We start from the raw sequence: 9,079 nt of genomic DNA on the forward strand, positions 1-9,079 counted from the left end.
CTAACTACTAGCTTCGGAGAGAAGGCACTTTACTCAAATTATCAGCGCATACAACGGGGAATTTAGCAGCAAGTTGAGGAGAACAGGTATGTGCTCAGTCTGATAATCACCCATGTGAAACTGTGTTGGAAATGTGAAATAGTGCATTATATCGTAAAGTCATAATTGTGTGTAATTTCCTGGATTTGCACCTGTCCAAAGTAGTTGCTGCCCCACCAGTTTCCCCCACCTAAAAATACCACTTTATACTTCTGACAGAAGTTGCCGGTCTTTTGATATGTGAAAATGATGTTCACTTTTTTATATAGGCATGAAACTTGGTACACTTGAACAGTTTGGAGCCCTAAACATTTTGAGACATGGAGCCATCGCAACAAAAATTACCATAACCAAATAACCAATTATGTATTTTGCATCAGACATGATAACACAGAAAAGGTGATGTCTGTCCCTTTGTTTGGATGGCCAATGTATACAATGATACCATTCACAATATCATAAACTGTTCAGGTGAATAGTTAATGGTGAATTCAGTGATGTTTTATGAAGCAAATCACACTATCTGAGAACCTAGGCTAGACTTAACTACTACTACTTAACTAGACTATAATATCATGTCTGTTATGTGCATGTATGTTGTATAGAGTTTTAAAAAGCTTAATCCTTTTGTTCATTAACCCTGACAATACAGTGACTGTAAAGAGCAGAGCAATGTTCAATATGACCATAACAACTTAAAGCTTAAAAAGAATGTCAAACACAAAAGATGAAAGATACATCCTGCAGATGTGCCGGGATGTATCATCAGTGATGGAACCTGGGGTCATTGGGTATTTCGGGTCTTTCAACATCAGACACTCTCGCCCAGGCGACCCAGCCAGGGTTGATTAGACCCCAGCTTGAGTCCCAGCAGCAGTCGCCCATGGATCTAGCCTCTTGATCCAAAGCCAGTCTGGTGGCTTTCTCTGCAGCTTCAGTAATGGATCTGATGGCCTTCCTCTATGGCCTCCCCGGTGATGCCCATTGCCTAGTGCCCAAACGCTTTGCAGCCCACCTCCACAGGCTCACAGCGAGTTCGCCAGCCTTGCCTTCTACATTCTTACACTAGCTCCTGGTACTTGGTCTCGCTTCCTCTCATTGGCCTCATCCATACGCTCTTTCCAGGACACTGTTAGTTCCAGCATGATCAGTTGTTTGGTAGAAAAATTACCATAACCAAATTATGTATTTTGCATCATATCTCCTGTGCCAAACATGTTAAGGTAAAAGTAAGAGTATTGTTAAACTCTTCACAGTCACTGTATTGTCAGGATTAATGAACTAAAGGATTAAGACTTTATATGCAACAGACAGGATATTCTAGAGCGTCTCTTCTAGAGTATAGAGGTTTTTGCCTATTTTTGACGCATGCTGCCCGTGTCTCACAGCAACAACAGACAGTGAAGGGATCTATTGACTATATAGTAACATCATATCAGCTACATTACTACAGTTTCGATGTCTATCTGTAGAATATGTTAAGGAGATGAAAAAAAAGTAAAGACTGGCTTCATATCTCAGCACTGGAGGTTGCACTTGTGCAGTTTATGTTTTTTTTTTTTGTTTGTGGCCATTTAGATTGTATTTTTTGGGAGTGTTGGGTGAGTAGAGGGCGTTAGTCAAACCATAGCATGCTTATCGAAATGTGACTTTTTTTAGTCCGGAGGCCGATCTTAACTGACATACAATATAATATTGTTATGCTGTGTTAAGGTTTACCATAACAGTAATATGGTCGGTACATGCATAACCAACGCAGCTCATTATTTCTTTACTGGGAATCCCACTGTCAATAAGCGGTTGTGCTGCTGATACACTGTAAGTAGTAGCCTGTGTATCATTCAGCTATTGTGCATAAAATATAACAACATTTAGTGTAAATTCTACATTCTACTTACTTTTAATGATGACACTCATAATCTCTGTCGTGGTAGAGGTGAATCTCTGTGTAGACAATTTGACTTCATACACACAGCTGTAGTTGCCCAGGTGTTCATACTCTGCTACAGGGAAGGTAAAGGAGGCCGAGTGGTTGACGGCCGGCACGGTGTTGGCGGGGCTGGAACCAGAGAAGATGAGAGAGAAAACTCCTCCAGGATAATGGGAGGAGATGGAGCAGGTGAAGACGAAGCTGTAACCCCATGTGACCTCTGCACCTTCAGAACCCCAGACCAGCCCTCCGTTAGGTGATGTCAGGGAGATGTTGGACTGCTGCAGTGGCACTGAGTACAAAAGGGACAACAGTATTAAGAGAATGTCAAATTCAGAGATTTGTAAATCAGCAACATTTTCTATCCCCAAAAAAATATTCTTTCAATGGAAAATTTACAAATTAGTATGAAAGAGTGAAGGCAAAATGTTTGGCATGTTACTGCCCTGTGGAGTAATCTATTCTTATAAAAAAAAATAAAAAAATGTTGTGATTACATTCAGTGTTTCTCACTAAAACTCATTGTGTGCATCCTTGAGAAAGTGAGGATTTTCAAAGCTCATTTCTGAAATATTTTAAATTCTGCATCGTTTACTTCCGTGTTTGGTAGCCAGCAGTCTTCTTCTCTGCCTTTGTTGGCGCCGGATGTAAATCATGCGGCCTGCGTGCTTGCGATACAAACAGCACTGGCACCACTAAATGGTGCCACTATAGTGGCGATGATCCCCGTTTCGTGAGCAGCCCACATCATCAAGCCAGATCTGTCCGGTTCCTTCACCAAAGTGGGCCGACTGAGGGGAACCTGTACCACAGCCCAAATCCCTGCACACTACCTCAGCATCATTTAAGTCCCATCCGTCATCACAGACTGTTCCCCAGGAACTGCTGTAATAGATTTCAACTCTTCCAGAGCACCGAGTAGACCCAGCCAATCTGATCTGACAATCTGTCAGAAGCATAACATGCAATATGTAAGTATTTGACAAAGAATGTAAACTGAACACTGAAAGGATTTTATGCATCGCACCGTAGAATTGACTGACCTGCAGCAGGTGAAGTTGAAGTCAAGAGAAAAGAGACTATAGAGAGAACAGAAAGAGGCATGGCTCATTACATTCAAATAAAGAGAATGAGCTTTAAACTGACTTTGCCATACAATAAAACTGCTATAAAATATATATGTCTTACCGAAGGCCAAATAGCGAAGGTTTCCCACGCTCCCCATGGCTGACACTGAGGCTGCTCTGTCCTACTTATCAGTGACAAAACAGACGACAGAAATTGAACTTAAAACCGCGGTGCCCAGAAACATTTCACACTGCTCAGTCCTTCCTGGAACACTTCCTTTTTCTCTTTCTGGCTTTTTTTGTTTTTCAGCAAAGGCAGCAGCACCAAAGCAACACATCTGTCGCTAATTCAGCCTTTTAAATTGTTGTTGATCAAAAGAAAGTTCAACAGAGGGGTGTCCCACGAAGCGAGGTTAGTGGGTTAGCAAGTATGTTGAGTCTAAAGCCAGAGTTTTCAATGTCACAAAGGTGACTCTCCTGGCTAGATCGCCATGGCAACTAATGCTGCACACCTAACCTGCTCCGGAGCAGGGGTCTCATTTATAAAACAGTAGGATCCATCCATCCATCCATCTTCAACCGCTTATCCGGGATCGGGTCGCGGGGGCAACAGCTCCAGCAGGGGACCCCAAACTTCCCTTTCCCGGGCCACATTAACCAGCTCTGACTGGGGGATCCCGAGGCGTTCCCAGGCCAGAGTAGAGATATAATCTCTCCATCTAGTCCTGGGTCTTCCCCGTGGTCTCCTCCCAGCTGGTCGTGCCTGGAACACCTCCCAAGGGAGGCGCCCAGGAGGCATCCTTGCTAGATGCCCGAACCACCTCAACTGGCAGTAGGATACTAAAAATGTACGTGCGCACAAAAGCCGAAAATGGCGTGCGCCAAAAACAAATCTGACTTATAAAACTGTGCGTACGCACACCTGCAGGCAATGTTCCCTTTATAAATCACAGTCCGCCTGGAAATGTGCGCACATGGATCCGCCTCATATTCCGCCCTCTACACGCCCACATTCAACCATAAATGGTCGATGCAAAGCACCTCATGAATGTTTCTGCATGTGAATGAGCCTGTTGATCAGTGGATCTTTACGGTGAATCCCGGAGACTACCGAGAGGAAGACCGAGAAAAGGAGTTTTTCTGACACAGAGATGGAGGTGCTTGTAGGTGAGGAGTTTCTCTGAACACTCGTTCCCTCCTGATTCTGTCATTCACGTAGTGCTCAGTACCGGTATATCCACCATGCAGCATGTTACGAGTGTCACTGCTGTGTTTATATGTTTACAGCATCAAACTGATCCATTCACAACTTGCCAAAATGATCAAGACAATCAGTAATATCCCCCACCTGGATATCATTAGAAAAAGGAAGTTTGACAGGTGAACACTATTTATTTATTTATTCATTTAAGTTTTTATAGTGAACTTGTCCTGCATTATTATTAGGACTGATAATGATAATGAGGATATGGAGAGTACTGATTGTGTGAGAGCTGTCACTGGCTTTATTTCCACACTTTGTTAATTTACACTCTCCATACTGGTGGAGATGTGCCGGGTGGAGGTGACTGGTGAAGATATGCCGGACGGAGGTGACTGGAGGAAGCAGAGTGTGTGTGGCGCACCGCGGTGGCACACTGAGACAGTCTGATAGCTGTTTTCATTTTGTCTATTTATACTGTATCTGTCCCTATCTAATAAACCATAAATAAATTAATAAGTCATGTCATCACTGCAGCGATTTATCACACAACAACTTTATGAAACTAATATCGTATTTGGTGATATCTGCACACTATTAGAAGATATTAAAAACTATTGGCGCTCTGTTCTGCCATTCTTTAATGCTATTTGAGATAATCTTGGATTTCTATAACCGATGATGATGATTTCATCAGCTGCTCCACAGCTGACTGCGAGTGTCGGTAGTCCGGTCCTCTCCCCTGAGATCCCTTTTAACTCCAAAAGGCTACTTTCAAGATTATATGACTGTATTGCTTCTCTAAAAAACATACCTGGGCAGATGAACTAGGAGAGGACATGGAAGATAATATTTGGAATTGTGCTCTACAAAGAGTGAAATGACAGTACCTCATGTCCAAAACTAAACATTATACAATTCAAAGTTCTACATCGAGCTCACTTTTCCAAAGCAAGACTAGCCAAAATATACCCAAATACAGCTGCACGCTGTGACAGGTGTCATAATACCCCTGCCAATCTGACCCATATGTTCTGGTCATAACTTACTGGTCTGTGATCTTTAAAACACTCTCAGAGGCACGTAGCATTGATTTACAACCTAATGCAGCAGCAGCTAGATTTGGCTTCACAGATGGAAAATACTCTAGAGTAAGGAAAAGACATAAAACCATTATTGCTTTTACAACGCTACTTGCACGCAGAAGACTATTGCTACACTGGAAATCAACTAACCCACCTAAAGCATCTACGTGGTTGGGTGACCTGATCCATTTTATACAGCTAGAAAGGATAAAATACTCACTTAGAGGGTCCAGAGACAAATTCCTATCGGTCTGAGATCTGACTCATTTAGACAAACTGAAGACTCTACCTGACACCCTTCAGCAGTTCCAGTCAATTTAGGACACTCAACCTTGTAGACTTCAACTTACAGTATAGTCTAACTATCATCCTGACTTATTCACTTTGTTTTATTCTGACCACTTTATCTTATTTATATATACAGTACATGCATGTGGGTATATGTATGTGTATGTGTGTATTTATATGCAATATATATGTATATGTATGGGTATGTACATGTAGGTATATGTGCGTGTGTATGCATATATACATGTATATATTTTTTTCTCAAATAGAATGCTTGCAACATTGCTTTAAACCAATTACTCTCATAATTTCTATATTTATCAATATTAGTTTGCTGTCAATCTGACATGGTGCTCTGTTTCCCTCCACATGGCACCCCAAATGTATAGGCTTCTTGGGAATATGTTATGCCTGTAGGTGTGAACCCCATGAATAGGTGGGTGAGACAGGTGGGACGTTTGTTATATATGTACACTTAAAAAAATAAATGGAAACACTCTTTTAAGTGTATGTTTCTCACCACACCATGCTACAAATATGTACATCCATTGAACATTGTACAGTGTCAATGTCTCCAAATAAAAAATGATTGAAAAAAAAACATGTATTAACAATTTATTTTTACACAGAGAAATTCAACATTTTAGGAAATACACGTATTGCCTTTAAAACAACCTTAAAACATGTATTAACAAATTATTTATATAAATAGTCAATAACACTGAGAGTAATAGTTCAACATTTTATGAAACACCCTTAGTCACTTTCTTGCTGAGAGTTAGAAGAGAAGAATGAAACCACCATGTCTGCAGAGAGTGGTTTCAATTCTCTCACCTAGCTCAGCAAGAAAGTGAAAGGTTTATTCCTTTAACTATAACACAAGAAGCTAAATGTAGGTGTAGATAAGCCAGTAAGATACATCAATGAGTACTAGTATTATTAATTAGAGAATGTTGCGATCAACTACAGTGAAGAGGTCTGCAGATCTTAATTGAAATACATTGAAATGAGTTTCAATGAACCATGCTGGACTTGGATAGTTCTCCAAAATACAGTTAGAAACATAGCATAGTATAGTATTCATCAAAAACATGCAGAAAAAAATATTTAAGTTGTTTTATTATGTAGGATAAAACTTGAAATTAATTATTTGTTTGTTTGTATTCTCTGTATAGCTTAATTAACCTCTCAGGGGGGCATCGGCTATAATTTGCTTTTGGCCATCTGCTGATTACATATAGGCCTAATGGAGCTTTAAAGGTTTTATAATAATAATAATAATAATAAGTTTATTTGTAGAGCACTTTTCAAGCACAAAGCACAAAGTGCTTTCCAAGGAAATTCACATAATGTACAACAGAATACACTGAAACATAAATATTTAAATAAAAACAATAGGATGGAAAAATAAAGAATAAAGAAACAAGCATATACATAGTCACAGTTACATATGCCCATATATACACATCAGCACACAAGCATACAAAAGACTAAAATACATCTGATTGAAAAGCCATTTTATAAAAGTGGGTTTTAAGACGGGATTTAAAAGTTGTGACCGAGTCTGCTGATCTAATGCCAATTGGAAGACTGTTCCAGAGTCAGAGAGCCAGAACTGCAAAAGCACGATCGCCTTTTGTTTTCAACCTGGTCTTTGGAACTGTTAAAAGACCCAGACTTGATGACCTGAGGGGCTTGTTTGGACAGTACCGTGTGAGAAGCTCAGTTTCATACTCCAGTGCTTGGTCATTCAGAGCTTTATATGCGATTAAAAGCACTTTAAAATCAATTCTAAAAGACACTGGGAGCCCATGTAGTGAAGCCAGAGTTGGTGGAATGTAAGAGCATTGTTTGGTTTTGGTTAGCAGTCTAGCTGCAGAGTTCTGAACTATTTGGAGCTGCTCTGTTGCTCGATTATTTAAGCAGGTGTACAAGGCATTACAGTAATCGAGACGGGAGGATATCAGGGTGTGTATAATTTTCTCTGTGTTTTTGAATGAGAGAACTGATCGAATTTTCGAGATATTTCGTAGTTGATAAAAACGACTGGACTAATTTTTGAACATGGTGCTCTAGACTCAGGTTACTGTCAAGGATAACACCCAGATTTCTCGTGGCTGATTTTACGTTTGGAGTAAGGGGGCCAAGGAGAGGCTGTACCTGATTTGAGATGTGTTCTGGGCCAATGATGAGTACTTCGGTCTTATCAGAATTGAGTTTTAAGAAATTTTGTGACATCCAATCTGTTAAGTCTTGTAGGCAGCTCTGTAGGGGTGCTAATTTATTGGTGTCAGAGGGTTTAAATGATGAGAAAGGTAGAGCTGTGTATCATCAGCGTAGCTATGGAAGGCTGTGTTATGACGACGGATTATGTTACCTAGAGGCAACATGTAAAAGGTAAAAAGAACAGGTCCCAGTGTAGTTTTCAGAAACTACTCAGTTGAGAACCACTGAGGCTAAAAGTTCAGAAAGTTAGAAACACAGGGTTACGAGTTGGGGGTCGATAAATGACTTTACAGAGTACTGGAAGGACAGAGTTCATTTTAAACATCATTCCCTCAAAACTTGTTAAATTATTGACAGCGATAAGGCTGCACTTAAAATGGTTCTTAAAAATAACAGCAAGGCCTCCTCCACAGCCAGTTGCCAGAGGAGAGCTGAAGAATTCATAATTTGGAGGGCATAGTTCATTTAACTGGCTGTGATCACCTGGTCTTAACCATGTTTCAGTTAGAAATAAGAAATCAAGGTTCTCCGTGCTAATAAAGTCATTTAAAATAAAGGTTTTATTGGAGACTGACCTCACATTAAGCAAAGCAATATTAGCTCTAACAGGTTCAGGATCTGTAGTTGCAGTGGGAAGCAGCATGCAATATAGCAGGTTCTGGTGGTTAATACCACTAGACTTTAACTTTAGAGACCTTGGTCTATTAATAGTGGAGATCCTTTGAGGACATATGGGACTTGAGACATATGCTGAATCTGATATTAGTGCAGAGCTTTTGGGATATTCAATGTTTAATCTAGGAGTAATCCTAACAGGAGTGTTAGAGGCTGTGTAGGGCGTTATACACTGGTGAGTGGAGCTAGTGGGCGAGATGGATGCCCGTGGAGGACAATAGGGGGCGCTAGCAATAGAAACAGTGGCCTGAGATGACGTCAGAGAAGAAGACTCCTGGGCGTGTGTGTGAGATGTAAACAGTCAATCACGTGGAGGTGACTGTACAGCGTGCTGCAAGTTAGCATTCGGCTACCCAGCCCGTTGGGGTGCACTCCGTCAGTCCTGAAGAGGGAGAAACGATTCCAAAATAAGTTAAAATTGTCGATAAAACCTATGTTGTGCACTCTGCAGGCGCATTTGAGCCATGTGTGGAGGCTGAGGATCCTGCTGAAGCGCCCTGCTCCATGGTCCAGTGTGGGGATAGGGCCAGAGATAAAAACTGATTTTCCATAAGTACTTAAAAAGTTA

Source organism: Sebastes fasciatus, chromosome 13 (genome assembly GCF_043250625.1).
Source record: "Sebastes fasciatus isolate fSebFas1 chromosome 13, fSebFas1.pri, whole genome shotgun sequence".
In the NCBI taxonomy this organism is placed as follows: Eukaryota; Metazoa; Chordata; class Actinopteri; order Perciformes; family Sebastidae; genus Sebastes; species Sebastes fasciatus.